This window comes from Hemitrygon akajei, chromosome 3, assembly GCF_048418815.1.
Source record: "Hemitrygon akajei chromosome 3, sHemAka1.3, whole genome shotgun sequence".
NCBI classification, from domain to species: Eukaryota; Metazoa; Chordata; class Chondrichthyes; order Myliobatiformes; family Dasyatidae; genus Hemitrygon; species Hemitrygon akajei.
The window spans coordinates 45,867,434-45,886,709 of record NC_133126.1 but is presented as its reverse complement, the minus strand read 5'-3'; the positions used below and the strand labels follow the sequence as shown (position 1 = coordinate 45,886,709).

At 39.4% G+C, this 19,276-nt stretch overlaps 1 protein-coding gene across 1 annotated transcript in view; it reads right to left on the bottom strand.

The window, feature by feature from the left end:
* kif26ab (kinesin family member 26Ab) overlaps positions 1–19,276 on the bottom strand; it is a 190,454-nt gene that overhangs the window by 69,048 nt on the left and 102,130 nt on the right. The window lies entirely within an intron of this gene.

The following is a 19,276-nucleotide window of genomic DNA, read 5'->3' as shown; positions in this document are numbered from 1 at the left end:
TATTTTAGAAAATTACTTTGAAGATTTTGTTGCCATGATTATGAATGTTAGATTTACAAATATTCACTTTAACATTATTTTCTTTGGGGTATGCATATTCGATTTATGAAGCTACACGCCACCACAAGAATAAATAGACTTTTGCTTGTAGGAATACAAAGCACCAGTGATTCATTTCGCTCAACACGTACATCATGCTGGAGGAACTCAGCAGGTCGGACAGCATCCATGGAAACGAGCAGTCAACGTTTCGGGCCGAGACCCTTTGCCAGGACTGAAGAGGGAGGGGGCAGGGGCCCTATAAAGAAGGTGGGGGGAGGGTGGGAAGGAGAAGGCTCTCCCTTCCCCCATCCCACTCTGCCTCCTCTACCGGCTGCCTATCACCTCTCTCATGGTTCTGGCTTCTTCTACTACATAGTGCTTTCCCCTTACATTCCTTCTTCACCTTTCCTGCCTACCCCCTCCTTGCTTCCCCTCCCCCACCCCTTGATCTTTCCTCCGACTGGTTTTTCACCTGGCACCTACCAGCCTTCTCCTTCCCACCTTCCCCCACCTTCTTTATAGGGCCCCTGTCCCCTCCTTCTTCAGTCCTGACGAAGGGTCTCGGCCCGAAACGTTGACTGCTCATTTCCACGGATGCTGCCCGACCTGCTGAGTTCATCCAGCTTATTTGTACAGGTTGCTTTAACCACAGAATCTGCAGTGTACTTTGTGTTTACTAATCATTTCACTCAACCTGGTTTTATTTATAAAACTTCATTTAACAGATTTTTTTCTCAGGAAGACATTACTTTTGCGAATCAAAAGAGACCCATATCAACACAACAGACAATTGCCTCTTGTTAATTATCCAGAACACAATCTATCGCAACATTTACTTGTATTTTGATTGGGGAGGTGGGTGTTTAGAAACACATTTTAAACACTATTTGACCAATTGTTAATACTGTGTATCAGTATTTATCACAGTGGTCAATTGTTCAGTTAACAAAAGATAATTGGAGTATTTTGAAGCCATTGATTAAAAATGTGTTAAAAGAAATTTTTACTTATAATCTCTTTGTTTATATAAATTATTTTATTCTGTGGAGGACAATTGAAGGCAATCTTCTTCAGTTAATTGGAAAATGATTTCAGCTGTCCAATGTTCACTCATTCAAACTATTAACTTGATTAGCACAAATTATAAAAATGTTCAGAAGTATGAATTTCAATTTATGATTGAATAGCATTTTGAAAATAGAAGAACAGACATCATTAATCCCCACTGTTCTTTTCAAACAACTAATGCTCTTTCATGGATTTAAGGCATTGAAAATATAAAATAGCTAAACTTAATGGTTTAAATTCTGAATAGTATACTTTCTATAATTCTTTAAATGAAACAGTTATCAAAAGCTTGATCAAACACTGAGATTTGCAATGCTTTTTATTGTTTTTTTTATTGTCTTGCTTTCAGCAAAAATCCTGTCAAACTGCAGGATATGGCTAAGGGGCAGATTGAATAGCAATCCCCAAAGGATAAGTGTTAGCTTTTTAAGTACACAAACAAGGAACCTAGCACTTGCTCTAAGCTTTCTACATTATTTTAAGGCTTATGCTTCATATACATTTTCTCTTCTGATAATTACATTTGCACTGTACAACTTTGCTCTGTTTTTCTGATTTCAATATGCAGTTGGATTTCACTTAACCTGTTTTTATGGTTAATAGAAGCTGTCTTTTAAGATGCTCTGGAGAGTTCTTTTTTCACAGCAAGCCACATGGCAGAGGATAGTAATATACAGCACATCCAGAAACACTCAAAGATCAAGTGTCAAGGGAGGGTCCCTAACCTGCTCCCCCAGGCAGTGAACAACTTCACAATTTAGCACTACTGCCTAACGTACATTGAGATCATAGGAATAAAGGAAATGAGATGGATGAGATGATTTTTAGTGACTTCTACTTCTGAAGGAAGAATGGAGCACCAGGGTACTATAATGTATTGATTGCTATTTTCCCATTAGCAGCATACCTGTCAAAAGAAGAGGATTTCAAAACATCTGGCAATGTGGTGAAGTCAGAAGACTTTAAAGTAAAAACACAAAATGCTGGCAGAACTCAGCAGGCCAGACAGCATCTATGGGAGGAGGTAGTGACGACGTTTCAGCCTGAAACGTTGTCACTACCTCCTCCCAACTCCTGATGAAGGGTTTCGGCCCGAAACGACTGAGACAACAACCCAATTCCCTCTCAACTTATCGTGCTATAGCCATGCACTTTTACCTACTGGCTCCTCATTGTTTCTTCCCTGCTTAACTACAGTAGGGATTATTTACAGAGGCCAACTAACCAAGTGGCACATATTAAATTGAATTTCAGTTTATTGTCATTTAGAAACCACAAATGCAATGCAGTTAAAAAATGAGACAACGTTCCTCCAGAATGATATCACAAAAGCACATGACAAAACAGACTACACCAGAAAATCCACATAACGTTTGGTAATCCCCAATCCAGAGTCCGGAGAGGCCGCTGCATATTAATATCGCACTACCATCTTAGCGCATTTCCCAGAAAGGAGCTCCAAATCCACCAGGCAAAACAAGACTACCCAGGCACACCAAGTCAGGAGCCCAACTCTACCACCCAACAAACCAAAAACTAAAGCCACAAGACCTACACAAAACCACATAGTTACATATACGGTAGTTATAATCAACATATAGTTACAACAGTGCAGACAATACCATAAATGATTTTAAAAAAACAGACCATGGGCACAGTAAAAATAATCCAAAGATGTTAAAAGACATTCAGGATATTCAGGATGTTACTCCGCTCTGCAGCCAATGGTGATCTTATCAATGTAACTGAGTCCTAAAATGGGGTTATATCTACATTTCCTTGAACAAAAATGGTCCTCTTACATTTCCATTGTAAAGAACTGGTTTCCCACAACATTTTCAGAAATAAATTTCTTTCAAAGCACATCCATTATGTTGTCCCCAGCAGGTATGGTGCTAAAGGGTCTCTACCCAAAATATTGACTGTTTATTCCCCTCTATAGATGCTACCTGACCTGCTGAGTTCCTCCAAAATGTGTGTGTTGCTCAAAATTTCCAGCATCTGCAGAATTTGTAGTCTTGCTATAGAAAGACATTGGGAGGTAGAAACATGAAGACACACATGTAACTTTAAAGCATGAGTAAGGTGTGCAAACCCACCCAGTAAATTTCAGGTTTTGTATGTATAACTCATCAGTCTGTGCCATTAAATGGAATGAAGCCAGAACCACTCAGAGATCCACTCTGGACCTCCTACTGTCTGGTCAAAGACAGTAAATCCCAGATCATGTAAATGCATAGTTCTATAAAACTTATTACAAGACTGTTTTATTTTAAAACCATACAAAGTTGATACCGAAGTTGCCACTATTTGGCATTGTTACAAGATTGTCTCACAAGTTGAAGCTTTGACCAATGACTGTTCACCAGAGGTGACAGATCATCAGGAAGTAAACAAGCTAGTGGCCTGGTACCATCACAACAACTTCAAAACCGTGGAAATTAATTTCAGCCTCTGAAGAAATCCGTCTCATCTCCACTCACTCATCATCAACAACTCTACAGTTAGCATAGTTTCAACATTCAAGATCCTGGGCATCATATCAACTACAGTGCCTATAAAAAGTATTCACCCCCCCCCCCCTTGAAAGTTTTCATGTTTTATTGTTTTACAACATTGATTCAGAGTGGATATAATTTGGCTTTTTTGATCAATGGAAAAAAACTCTTTTGTGTCAAAGTGAAAACAGATCTCAACAAAGTGATCTAAATTAATTACAAATATAAAACACAAAATGATTGATTGCTTAAGTATTCACCCCCTTTAAGTCATAATTTAGTAGATGCACCTTTGGCAGCAATTACAGCCTTGAGTCTATGTGGATAGGTCTCTATCAACTTTGCACACCTGGATATGGCAATTTTCCCCCATTCTTTTTTTACAAACTGCTCAAGCTCTGTCAGATTGCAAGGGGATTGTGAGGAAACAGCCTTTTTCAAGGCCAGTCACAAATTGTCAATTGGATTAAAGTCTAGACTCTGATTTGGCCACTCCAGGACATTAACTTTGTTGTTTTAAGCCATTCCCGTGTAGTTTTGGCTTTATGCTCAGGGTCATTGTCTTGCTGGAAAACAAGTCATCTCCCAAGTCTCCATTCTCTTGCAAACTGCATCAGGTTTTCCCTGTATTTTACAGCATTCATTTTACCCTTTACCTTCACAAGCCTGCCGCAGTGAAGCATCCCTGCAGCATGATGCAGCCATCACTATTCTTCACGGTAGGGATGGTGTGTTTTTGATGATGTGCAGTGTTTGGCTTATGCTAAACAGCATTTAGTCTGATGGCCAAAATGCTCAATCTTGGTTTCATCAGACCATAGAGCATTCTTCCAGCTGACTTCAGAGTCTCCCATATGCCTTCTGACAAACTCTAGCCAAGATTTCACGTGAGTTTTTTTCAACAGTGGCTTTCTCCTTGCCACTCTCCCATAAAGCTGAGACTGGTGAAGCACCCGGGCAACAGTTGTTGTATGTGCAGTCGCTCCCATCTCAGAATCTGAAGTTTCCAGAGTTGTCATAGGTCTGCTGGTGGCCCCCCTCACTAGTCCCCTTCTTGCACGGTCACTCAGTTTTTGAGGACGGCCTGCTCTAGGCAGATTTACAGCTGTGCCATATTTTTTCCATTTCTTGATGATTGACTTAACTGTACTCCAAGGGATATTCAGTGACCTGGAAATTTTCTTGTATCCATCTCCTGACTTTTGCTTTTCAATAAACTTTTTGCAGAGTTGCTTGGGCTAGTTGTTCTTTTGTCTTTGTGGTGTAGTTTTTGCCAGGATACTGACTCACCAGTAGATAGACCTTCCAGATACAGGTGCATTTTTACACCTTGACTGCACACAGGTGATCTCCATTTAACTAATTATGTGACTTCTAAAACCAATTGGCTGCACCAGTGATGATTTGGTGTGTCAGATTAAAGGGGGGGTGAATACTTATGAAATCAATTATTTTGTGTTTTATATTTGTAATTAATTTAGATCACTTTGTAGAGATCTGTTCTCACTTTGACATGAAAAAGTCCTTTTCTGTTGATCAGTGTAAAAAAAACCCAAATTAAATTGTGATTCAATGTTGGAAAACAATAAAACATGAAAACTTCCAAGGGGGGGGGGGGGGGGTAGATGAATACTTTTTATAGGCACTGTATAGCTCCTTAATTAACCAAACAGCTTGGCAGAGGATGTAATGTACTTCTTGCGGCAGTTGGTAAAATGCCATCTTCCTCAAAAATTACTGGTGCAATTGTACACTGCCATTGCAGAGAGGATTTTCACATAAGATGTTACCATGTGATTTGGTGCAGCATCCTCTTCCAATAGATGAAAAGTACAGTGAACTGTCAGAGCAGCTGAAAAGCTCATTGGCTGCAGTTACCATCACTACAGGACCTGTATCAGTCCAGGAGAGAGAAGCAAGCAGGGAAAAATTAATCCCTTTTCCAAAAGTTTCCTTCTGGAAAGTGCTCTCAGCTTAGTAAATCAAAAACTTCATGCCATCTTAAAAGTTTCCTCGCCCAGGCAATTCAACTGATCAACCATTCTTGTAAGCCGTCCCACCCCCTCTGTCTGTTACCTCACTCACTGCACAACCCTGCAAACAGTGTTATTTATTTCTAACTATTACTTCATTCACTGCATTCCACTGTTTACTTTAACTTCTAACTCAATTTTGTATAATTATTTGTTCTTATAGTTGTTGATTCTTTTTTGTTGCATGTTGTGCCAAAACACGACAGCAAATTCCCTATACAGTAGATTCCAGTTAATTGGGCCATTGGTTATTCAGGGTAGCCGCTTATTTGGGACAACTTTTAAAGAATAAAAACTAATTGTGAAAATAGCCAGGTTTCCTTTTGTTGATTGGGACACGGTGCCGCTTAATTGAGACAGAAGACTGTTGCCAGACAGTTTCTAATTAGCAAAAACAAAGTACACTGCAGATGCTGTGGTCAAATCAAGATGTACAAAAGCTAGATGAACTCAGCAGGTCAGGCAGCATCCGTTGAAAGGAGCGGTCAACGTTTCGGGCCGAGACCCTTCGATTGTGGGCCCTTCAGTCTGTCTCCTCTTCTAGGTGCCTATCACCTCTCTCATGACTCTGCCTTCTTCTACTACCCATAGCGCTTTCCCTTTAGATTCCTTCTTCACCTCTCCTGCCTATCCCCTCCCTGCTTCCCCTCCCCCACCCCTTGATCTTTCCTCTGATTGGTTTTCCACCCTCCCCCCACCTTCTTTATAGGGCCCCTGCCGCCTCCTTCTTTAGTCCTGAAGAAAGGTCTCAACCCGAAATGTTGACTGCTCCTTTCAACGGATGCTGCCCAACCTGCTGAGTTCATCCAGCTTTTGTACGTCTGAAGTTTCTAACTAGCGTCAGTCGCCTACACTTCTGTGGTCGTTACAACACTGCTTAGAGTGAACAGTTTTTAAATAGTTTCAGTTATGTGTGTTTGTGTTCAAAAAGTAATTAATTTTGTCACTGATAGTTGGTGAGAGATAAGCAGGAAACAACTCCAAACTGTTTTGCTCACCGTGCTTTCAATCATTCAGACTTGGAGATGTAAGAAATGGCCAGTAATGAAATTGAAAAGATTTTACTACTTCAACAAGTTAGAACAATAAAGATTTGAAGATATCAACAATCATTTTAAATGTTACAATCAAAATTAATATTTGGAAAATGCAAGCATCGAAAGCATTTTATACAGGAAGTCCATTATCTGCACTGATTTTGTTCAAAAGAACACGACAGCACACAATTCCTCCATCAAGAACAATCAAACTCTAATATACAGTTTTACAGTACTGGTAGTGTTCTAATTTGTTCTGTATTTCATTTAAACATATAATTTGATACTCAATTAAACTTAGTTTATATTTTTATACCTTTAACTTATTTCCAAAAAACCTTAGCTAATTGGGACAGCCACTTAATTTGGCAAAAATGTACTGGTCCCAATGTGTCCTAATTAACTGGAATCCACTGTACATATAAATGTATATGGTGAATTAATTTCATTCTTGTATCCTTAAATTAATCCATTTGACCAATACATATGACCAGGCTGAAGATTTTCCTCAAACTTTTCATTTGCCTGAATCCCCATTCACTTATTCTTGTTTTCCCTCATGTTCTCTGGTCCCCTTTCTGTTATTTCCCCTGTACTCATCTCCAATCTTGTGCTCATTTTACCATTTCAGGCCTCCAATTATCCTGTCATTTCCAGATGGCAACAGTCGTCAGGTAGGTACCAAGGGTGAACAAGGATGGTTGGGGGAGGGCTAGCACTAATGGAGGAGGAGAACAACAGGCAGTACAATAATTGTCAGAATGCTACTGACTGGAAAGACTAGTCCCAGTTCTATTTGATGTTTAAAAATATCTACCTTATTTATTTAACATCCAACACTAGCTACAGAGGAAGTGCACCTGTTTAAAGGTGGGGTCTAATGGAAGCTTTAGGCTGTTGTTTAGTGTGTTCCAATCCACATCTTGAATAACACCACATACTCAGCCATTAAATCCCTTCATATGAAGCCTGTGAATGATACGAACTGCCCAGGCTTCCACTCAGTTCATTTCCCATAATATTTATGAGACAGGGAATTGTTAGATTTTTGGCTATATGGTCAAAGATATATGGATTGAGATATTGATAAAGACCATAATAAAACACATCAGTGAAATTCACTACAGTTCCAAAACAAAACTGAAGTAGTTTGTTCTGGCTGTCCGATCAGTTTCTGTCTAATGTAACTAACGGAACGTGAAATACAATTCACGTGGAATTTCAAGCTGAAGTTCATGAAACGTAAATAGATACAGTACATCAGAGCTCAATTTTACACTCTGTATTGTGGATTTGTTATGTGGGAGCGTATTAAATTGCCAGATTTGTTCTGGTGAAGTTCTGATGACAAAACAAAGGATTAGACAATAATATTGATAATGACACAAAGGAGTTGAGAAGATAAAACCAGCCACTTTACAAATTTGGCATGAGCTCTCACCCACACATATCTAAAGAAAACAGAGTAAATTTCTGTCCATTGAAATAACTGAATGGCAGACAAAACTCAAAACTCAGAGCAGAATTTTTGAGAATGACCCAAAGGTGCCACAGTTACAATTGTAGGAACTGCACAATTGTACAAACTGCTAACTGGTCAGTAGGGAAAACAGAAATCAGAGGCTCAGGCAACAGCCGTGGAAGGAAACAGACAGTCGGCATTTCAAGTTGAGACCCTTCATCTGGACTGAAAGATAGACAGGAGGTGGCAAATATAAAGAAGTGGAGGGAAGTTCTTCCAGCATCTTGCATGTTGCTCCAGATTCCTGTACCTGCAGTTTCTCAAAAAAACAAGGTACTTAACTCCAATATCTGGACAGCAATGCACAGTGGAAATTGCAAAGCAGAACAGAGAATTAATCCCAAAAATGCAAACCATAAAACATTCGACCAGCAATCTATTATTATCTTTAATACATAAGAACATAAGAGATAGGAGCAGGAGTAGGCCAATCGGCCCCTCAAGCCTGCTCCGCCATTCAACAAGATCATGGCTGATCCAATCTTAATAGCCCCTTCATTGCAATGTAATTATCTTCTACACAATTTAAACATTGCCAAAAACTACTCATACAGAGCCATTAATTTTTTATGGCACAGGAGGCAGTAATTTGGTCCACTGTCAATGGCAACTTTTTGCAGAGCAATCCAGTCAGCCCAGCTCTTTCACCATAACTCTGCAAATTATTTTCCCCTCAAGTGACTTTCCTAATCTATTTTCAAAGCCCTAATTACCTGTCTCTACCTTGAGAAAGTGAATTCCGGATCAAAAGCACCAAACATTATTCTCATGCACCGCTGTATCATTAACCATCAGTTTGAAACTGTCTCTGCTCCTTGTTCAAAAACTGTGAACTTCAATGTTCACTCTCCATATTCATCATGAGCTTGTACACTTCTCTCAAATAGCCTCGCAACCCCAGTAACTTTTAAATAAGATCCCTCATTCTACAGGCCATTCTGATCAATCTTTTCTGCACTTCCCTATAAGCTTCAGATCCTTCCCAAGCTAAGTCATTAGTGGCAGAATACAACAAAATATATTGTTTTCCCTTTTTCTGAGGTATCTTGGATTTGAATGAGTTTCCTGTGCTCTAGTTATGTGGGTTGTGAGGTGATGGCAGAGGCCAATGTGGGACAGCAGCCTCTTCCACATTTGAGGTAGGAGGTCATTGATGGGCCAGGCACTAGTTGCTTGGAGAGTGACACCATACTTTTTGTTGCTTTTGTTGCAGGGACCCGAGGTTCTCAATACCATTCAGAATGGCCCTTCTTTACCTGTGCCATATTTTCCATCAAGCTTGTGAATTAGCTTAATGATGTTTTTATTACAAAAATCAAAATCTATTTATTAGTAAAGGTTTCAAATCATAAGCACCGATTTCCTTCTCTATCGGGACCCATGCTGCGTAGATGCGGCTGTTAACCTTTACAGGCAACAATTCAATACCACAAAAAACAACTTGGTGTGTGTTCCAGATCCAACCAACTCTGCTTTCTGTGTTAGTAATTAACTTCTTCAGCCACTGGTTCTTGGAATCATTGGACTCTGTCAAGTTCTAACCCCTTCAACTCTCGCGCCTTCACTTCAACATCAATCAACAAGTAACTATTAGGAGCAGAAGCCCTGGCTGGCAACTTTGATCTTAACCCTGAGTCACTGAGACCAATCATGGTGACCCGAGCAACAGAAAGCTCTGCTCACCCAACTCACCAGCAAAGGTCTTCAACTCAGGACATGCTCGTGTTGTCCGACATACTACCATTGATGTATTTACCCACTAAACTTGCCAACTGATAGATTTTTTAAAAATATTTTGGAAAGCTTTGTCCTACATGCTTGCAATGAAGAGTTAATGTCACTTACTTTTTCAACAGCTCAGAGCAGACCTCCTGACTACATTTAGTGAACTGCTAATAAGGTTCAGGCTCTCTCCCCTGGGTAATATATATTTTTAAAAGAGAATGGTGTCGCTAATATCCTTGTGCAACAAATGCACCCATTTGTGCAAGACTGGTTAAGTTATAAAAGTAATGAATAAAACAACAAATATTTCTGTGCAAAAGGAACCGAACAAATTCCAAAGTGTTGCATACTTTTAAAGCAGAACATCTATAGCTCTCTCATTGTTACTACTTTTCTTTCTCTCAAACAAATGCTTCACTTACCTTGGAAACTGTTAGACTAACCTTTCTTACATTTTTGTCTCTCCAGCGTAATTTTCTAATTGTCAATAATATTCTTGCAAACAGTGATGTGATGCAACTTTCAATGGATCAGAGAACATACTAAACCAACCAGAACAGAATTAATCTGACATCTGTCCTTTGCTGGTTTCTCATTTTAACACATCTATTACTACACAATATGCCTGCATGAGTGAGAACAGGATTTAAACCCCATTTGGATTAGGGCTAATTGTTCTAAAGACGCAGCCATTCTACTTTCAAATTGAGTGAACACAGATGAAAAATTGATTAAAAGGAAAAAAGCTATCAATGAATTTAATACAAACCACTGTATACAATATTAAGAGGGATTACCTGGATGTGGGGAAATCACTCTAATGACAGCAGGAGAGACACACAGCAAGATTTATCAAAAATGTTAATGCACGGGCACTCAGATTTGCTGAGCTCAACTGGGCAACAGTTCCAAAAAAAACAACCAAAATACCTTTAGGTAAACAAAAGGAAAGTCATCCACTGATCCCTCTCCTGTGTGATGGGCAGCAGGAACCTCCCAACTGCTATCTTCTCCCAAAATAGTCTTCTTTAGGAGCTGCTTGTGTTTGGATGCTGTGCGAAGAGGAGTCTGAGCTATCATTTGACCAGCCAGTATTCAGTGAAGATTGATACACTGCCAGCCTTGCATCTGCTTTCCTTTGCTCTTGACAGTAAGTCACTCTGGCATTGACATTGAATGGAGTGGTTCTGCCATCAGAGAGGCAGCTGAACTCCATCAGCTTTGGTGCTCTCCAGTGTTCACACAAAACCATGACAGAGGGCAGGTCGCTGGCAACCTCCAACCGCAGGCATCAACAAGCGAGCACAACTATGGAGCAGCAAGGCAGTGCAAATGAATTGGTGAAGTGGAGGCTCTTCACAGTGGACAAGGCATTAACACGAATGGAGCAGTAAGTGACCTGACCTCATAATTTCCCATACTGTCCTTTTATGTAAGTCAAAGGATGTTCAGAACGTAGCTTGGGAGAATACATTGATAGAAGTAGGAACTTTAAAGATTCACAGTGATGCCATGAACTAACGGAAATAAAACTGCTAAATCTTAACATCATGAAGTAAATATTTCAACATTAGTGATTTGCCACTAAAAACTGCTGAAAGACTTTTGTGTGTTATGTCCTCAGTCAGGCATGTGTGACACTTAGAAGCTTGGGACAAAATTCACTAAATGGATTTCATGATCACTATTTGACCTATAAAATTAACCCTAATTCTCTTCCAACAAATACCAAATGAATTTGCTGAGCATTTGCAGCAAATTCTGTTTTTATATCAGATTCCAAGATATATTTTCCCTTTGTACTATCAGCTTCATTGTGCTTAATTGAGGATCACAATAATTTACTGAATAGTTCTATTTCTGACTTATTTCCTTACTTTAGCACAATCCATCACAGCTACTTAGAGTGGGAGATATAGAAGAGGCTTTTTGTTTTTTAATGCATTCATAAGATGAATAAACTTCCTTCCTTTTATGTCCTTTGGAAAACATTCTGGCCATGAAGAATTGAGCTATTAGTTCCTGACCCTTTCTGATCCTGCAACCCACTGACACTCCCGTTAGTTTGAATTCATTATGATCAGCTAGACTATTATCACTTCACATTTGTCTTATTTAAATACAAATCAGTGACCTTTAACTTTCAAAGTCAACCACCGTGTACATAACAACATGTTTGACATATTTTACTGCTGTCACTTTTTTCTCATGTATATAATGCAAACCTGGGGTGGAAAATAAACAAATATTTATCGCTGAAGTTCTTCAGAATCTATGTAACCCACGTCTTATGTCCTGTACATTTAACAGCTGTAGCTAAACAAGCATTTTATTTGCAAACTGACCACAGCAATTCTTCATACAATTTATTGTCAAGGGCAAAGTTTAAGGCCTATACAACACAGTTGCAATAGATGGAAATGGATAATCGTTTTTTTATGATGCATATGTTGCTATGGTTACTTTCAAGGTCAAATGCCAGAAGTCTGAATCCTAACACAGACAGAGACAATTTTTCTCCTAAAAATTTCAACAGTGCTGATCATAGACAGCTTTGAGCCAAATTATAGGTGCTCCAGATTTTATGAACTATACATACAGAGTAAACAGCATATTTTTAGAAATGGAACTCAGGATAAATGCATGGTCTATTCATTTGTTAATATACTATTAACCTTTTTATCGAGTTGGCAAAACAGTCACAAAATTTAACTCTAGCATCTAAAAGAAAACTGGTTTACTCAATGCCATTAAATTGTTAGCAGCAATTATTCCCTGTTATACTGACAAGTGTATGACACCACCCAGCCCCAAAATTAGCTAAAATTCACAAACCATAAGCAATGAAATGATCCAGAATCTGACAAGTCCACTTCCTACATATCGCATCTGAATTTTGGAGCTTCCATTCATTGGCACAGTTAACACAACTGATGTCCTGATCTAGAAATTATAATGTGCCAGAAATGTGTGTTAAAGCTGCAACATAAGTCTGTTTAGGGCAAGGTCTCTCGGGAGATTTTCTATTGTGTGTGAAGACCAAGACCTTGTGAGCAGTAGAATCAAGCACACATGAAGAAAGTCACACACCAGCCTTTATTGCATTTTCTCCAACACAGAGAGCAGAGATCACAGAGTGATTTAGGCAGCAGATTAAGAGTGGAAAGATCTGGAAGAGAGAAAGCAGGTGGATTGCATAGAAGGGGAGGGAAGTGTTTAGAAAAACAATCAAGAAGGTGTGAATATAAAGTTGGAGGAGCAAAGAAACTTAAAGACATCATCTAAAAGGATAAATCCATCTACCTCCCTGTCATTTGTCCAGATAAGATAGATCCTCTTACATGATAGCGATACAGACATTAACTTTCCAGTTAGGTGTGGGTTCAGTACATGGGGCCCCTGGAATTCATAAACCAAGTCTGTACACCTTTGTTGAGTCCATGTGACCTTAAGAATAAGTGCTTCACAATGTTCTGCACATGCTCAGTGAGCACCATTCATAAGCGCAAGGAGTTTGCTTGAAAAATCGGGAAGTGTACAGAAAGTGGCTGCACAATAGACGTTCGAGGTCACTGTCCATGAACCGATAGCATGCATTGGCTGCAGCAACAAACTAATTAAGGCAGATTCAAGGCACACCAAGAGGCCCAATCACTGAATTTCAGTCTCCGCATAAAACGGAGACATGAGAAAAATTAATGAGTGAAGCAGTAAGATTACCTTCCCTGTAATGTTTAGCAGGAACCCATCTGATCATTACAGTTAAAGCAAATTGATGCCTCAGAGTTTATAGTTACTAATTAAACAGTGAAATGCACTGAAGAACATCAAATTAGTCATTTTTCAGCACTGGTGTTACTGATATGCATTTTGCTGCCATTTCATTAAGAACAAACTGCCTCAATACACTAATCATATGCTCAGTCACAGAACAATCAGTACACTGAGCATCAGCAAGCTGTGCCCCCACAGCTAAAAGCTGATAAGGTACCTGTTCTTTTGAGTAACCTCAATTATGTAGAAGGCATTTCATGGCCGATTCTAATAACCAAATGCTTATCACTGACCCATCAAGTGTCAGAGGCTGCCACATGGTTTAACATTATATGGAGGCAACATTCTTATCACTGCTGTTGGCTCAAGAAGGAACATACTTAGCAACCATTCATTTCTAAACACAAACTACACAAGGAAAATTACATTTTGTCTGCATCCTTTAAAATAATAATTTGCACAGCCTTTCAGGTTAATAATCATAAGCCACAACTGTGTCAGGCTAACAAAATCCACCAGGTTGTTAAGTGTTCTTTGTAATTGCAAATATTTACAATTGTTTGCACATGACATTACTTGACTAGTGTTGTTGTCCTGGGAATTTCCCTTATTCTCATAGCAAGAATTAGTGCAGCTCAGCATCCTAACTGGGGTTTAACAAAGTTGAGTGAACATGGTAGAAAAGAAAATACAATGGATATTGAAGCCTGAAATAGAAACAGGAAGATCTGCAAATAGTCAGGAGATCAAACAGAATCTGTAGAAAGAGAAAGAAACATTTCAGGTTGATACTGAGATCTAATGCAGTTCCATTTTTCACTTGGTATCAAGTCAGGCTAATTAATACTTTGATTATTAAAATAATCTATACATTCCCTTTTTAAAATATTTCCCAATATTTTTCTGTGTTAAAACTAGAAGTGAACTGACATGAAAGCACCATGCTTAGTTCACAACATTTCCTCGTAACTGAATTGCTATTAATATGCTGCAGGTCACCCAACAACTGGCTACATGTCACAATGGTATTGAAATTTGCATACCTCTAATTTTTGTTGCATCTTCAATGAAAATTGCAACTACAATGTAAGATTTAGAAGATTCTTTCAGAATCAGTCTCTGAAACCTTTGATATACTGACTTTGATCTTTTTAACTTCCTGCTACCAAACTTACAAATTGCGCATTGCAACACCACACTCATTAAAATAACACTAGTCTGTGCTTTTACTTTCATCAGAGACTTTCAAAATTTCCATTTCTGTGAGGAACTAAAATTTGATTACAGAGGAAGAGCATTCCTTGGCTCTTCTGTTTTTAGTTATCCCACTTTAGAATCGACTAAAAAGCCACACTTCGAAAGTTAGAAGTATTGCACGTGTGTGTATTTTGGAAGACAGTGAAATGACAAGAAGAAATCAGTGTCTGAAAGAGGGTTCAGCAGGAAATCATTTGGTGTGTCTGCCAGGTACAGGCACAAATATTGCTGAGGTGGGGCCTCTTGCAGTGTTAATTAGACTAGGAGCTATGGTAATACTGGAAGTGTTAGCTAATAACAGTGTGATGAGGACAGTGGAGCATCTTGATGAAGAACAAGGCCAGCAGCAGATCCAACAAGATTAAAGGGACAGATTAAAACAAAACAGTAGAAAATATAGGAAAGAGGGTGAATGTGGATGGGCAAATAAATATCCAGGCAGGTATGGGATAAGAAAGGAAGAAGGAGAAAGAATATTAGATTAAAAGAAAGATATGAAAGAGGAAAAAAGAAATGTAGCCACTCTTTTTAGAAATTAACTAGGAACTTCTCCTGTGTATATCACACTGGGCAAAACAGGTTAACTGACAATAACTGACAATCAGGTCACTGAGAGTTAGACCTAGTTTTCTGAGGAAAAGGATTGAATGAGCAGTGACATGTGTGATCCAGTAATGATGGGTTACATGGCCAATCAGTTTGCACATTAATAATGATGAGTCTTACACAGGTGCAGTTTTTAGTTAGAGAAATCTCACACAAAATGCCTTTTAATCCACCAACTAGACTAGGTGACATCACAAGCAGCAGGATATCATCAACACAAGAAAGTCTCTGCAGATGCTGGAAATCCAAAGAAACACACACAAAATGCTGGAGGGACTCAGCAGGCCAGGTAGCATCTCTGGAAATGAATAAACAGTCGACGTTTCGGGCTGAGACCTTTCTTCAGGATGAAACAGAAGGGGGAAGACTCCAGAATAAAAAGCTGCAGAGAGAGGAAGGGGGTTAGCTAGAAGGTGCTGTGGTAGCAGGTCTGGGTGAGTACATGGCTGAAGAGTGGGAAAGTTCACCCAGACCCACTATCTCAGCACCTTCTAGCTAGCCTCCTTCCCCACCACCCTCTTTTTTATTCTGGAGTCTTCCCCCTTCCTTTTCAGTCCAGAAGAAGGGTCTCAGCCCAAAATGTCAACTGTTTATTCATTTCCATGGATGCTGTCTGACCTGTTGAGTCCCTCCAACATTTTGTGTGTGTTGCTTAGGATATCATAACACTCTTTAATGTGTTGAACACTGTGACTCATTGCTTGTCTGATCCACCAGTGTCAGATTTCATCTTTTTCCTTCATATGTTACAAGTGAAGGACATCACTGAGAACGGTAATTGTCTGGTGCACGTAAATGCTGAACCTGTGGTCTACTAGACCTCAATAAACTGATGAGTTCAAAAGTCAGTTAAAAATGACAAACCTTGTGATATGAAAAAGTTGTGTGAGTTAAATATGCTTGACTCATCTAATCAGCGAGCATTGTGCTGAGCATTCTGCAAGTGTCACCATGCTTCTGGCGTAAATATACTTACTAACCTGAGCAACACATCTCGGGAGGAAGCCAGAGCACTCAGAGGAAACCCACGTGGTCACGGGGAAGAGCGTACAAGCTCCTTGCAGATAGTGGCAGGGATAGAACTCTGATCCTACAACTGGCGCTGTAAAACACCCAGCTTCCACCTGTGATACTAGCCGCACAGAGGAGTTGTCTGTACCCTACGTGTTGTGGATGAAGGACAATCCGCAAACTACTTGGCCTGCTGCCCCGACGAGAGTCCTCCATAAAGAAGAAAGAATAGTTAGCATATTCTCTCAAGAATCCAGCTGCAAAGCTTCATTGAGTAGGCGAGGGGGTGTGAGGGAATCTGAGGGAGAGAAGGGGGCAGGTAGGAAGATGCAGATAGTTGTTGGAGAATGGAGTTGTCAGGGAACTAACTCAGCATAGGAGTACCAAATCTGACTAGCAGTCTGACAAATGGTCTTTGCCCTGAAATATTTTCCTTTCCACAGATCCATCCTGACATCCTGAATGTTTCTATCATTTTGTGCTATCATTTCTATCATCTGTTACTCCAAACACCTTTGATTTTCGAAGGCTAACACAAAATCTTCAGCTACTGAGTCACAAAACAAATTTTGAAGACACTGATGCCGCTGCCAGCAAAAGTTACTCTCTGTTTCCCTGTGAAGAGGCCTTGCATTGTTTTTCTGGATTGTGTCCACAATGACCCTACCTCCCGTACCTTTAGACACTGTTCATGCAGTACAATTTACAAAATAAATGCGCAGTTCTTGCTGTGCAACAGTAAAGCGATTCAGTGTTGCACATCAAATCATGGTTCCTCCCAACCAGAATCCTAACATACCACATGGAGATCTCATGATTGCATTTCCAGCCAGGTCTCGTGGATACAAAGGAAATCTGCAACCTAAACAGAAAATGCTGGACACAGACAAGAGAAAATCTGCAGATGCTGGAAATCCAAGTAATACACAAAATGCTGGAGGAACTCAGCAGGCCAGGCAGCATCTATGGAAAAAAAGTACAGTTGACGTGTCAGGCCAAAACCCTTCGGCAGGAAATGCTGGAGGTGCTCAAGACATCAGTCAGCAACCTTTTACTACAGATGTAAATCCAATTGGCTAAACTCATCTAGTATTTTCTTTTTCTTATAATCGCCCTGCAGTTCTCTTGTTCCAAAATTTATGTTCACATTTCATCAATACAAATAAAAAACTGTTTTAACATTAACTGAATCTCTTCTATATTGAATATTCAACTTCCAAAAGCAGTTACTCCGTAAAAGCACTGAGAAAGACTTATTCAATCACCATAGAGTTAATGCAGGAAGTTGTCAATACAGGAGCTGCATAGTGATTATTGATATTTACTGACATTCTAGTGCATGGAACACGGACGTTTTATTGTGGCAGTGGTCTCAAAGGAGCAGAATCATGGTGCCAGCCCTCAAAACTAACACAGCCTGCCAGAAAATCTGATGCAGAGAAACACACCATAGTAGGATCAGAGGCCAAAGCTGGTGTGGGGCTGTATTCCTGCACTAAGCAGAGGCATAACTCTTCTTTTTAATAGAGCAGGGGATCCCAAGCGTTTTTTATATCATGGAACTACCACCAACCGAGGCGACCCCAATTTGGGAACCCTGAAATAGAGGATTGCCAAAAGAATACAAGAGATCACAGTGCACTTCTGCTATAGTACACGAGATACCCAGGATAAAATCTTTCGTAAACTCAAAAGTAAACAAATTGGGTTGCTTAGATACTGCAGCAAAAGCTTTTTACAAAAAAAAAGCAGGTTTGAATCTATTATCTCTGACATCAACTGAGATATCTAAATTGTTTTCACTGACTGACCCACATGGCAATGGCAATTTGTATCATAATATAATAAGTGCCAGGAGTCTATGTATCACTTCTTTTTATTTCCGTTCATAATATTAAGGGTGGCTGGTGTAGCAGCTTTACTTACACACGCTTGTTCAGGGATCTACACTGAAAGAGGTTTCAATTTTGTTGTAGAGCAGGGGAGAAAAGATCAGCAGGGTTCAGCTTCTGCAGATGGACATCACTTTGATCAGATCAACGTTATCCTACCTACCATCTGCCCTGCAAGATTTATATTGGAAACAGAGAATAAATAAACTGGAAGGTTATGGCAAATCAAAAATAGTAGTAGCTCTCATACCTCTATAGAGTTAGCTGGTTTGGATGTTTTCACAGATCAAAGCTTTATCACACCATAAAAGTATTTTAATTCTCCCAGAGATTTCACTTCCACTGTGCTCAATCCACGGAATAGACTGACTAGAGAAATTCTGTAAGCGGTGTTGCATTATTGAAAAAAATACATAGAGTTCTTCCAATAATAATATTTTTCAGAAATATATCAATTTCAGGAAGAAAACATCTGGTTTGCAACATTTTTGGAAACAAAGGAACTCTTTTAATCTACAGATCCCCAATTCTCTCCTGTTGTTGGGCTTCCTGGATTCATATTCTTGTCTTTTGTGGACAAACTGACAAAGGTTAATTGCCATGATATGTCAGGAACTCTATTATTATTCATGGAATTATAAAATTATATAAGCACAGCAGGGAGCCATTTGCCCTATTAACACACAGTGGAGCTGTCTAATTAATCTAACCTTCTTGCCCTTAACCCAAAACCTTATTATTCTTTTCCCTTCAGTATTTACATTGTATAATATGACAAGAAGAATGGTAGAAGGTTAGGGTCTTTAATGCA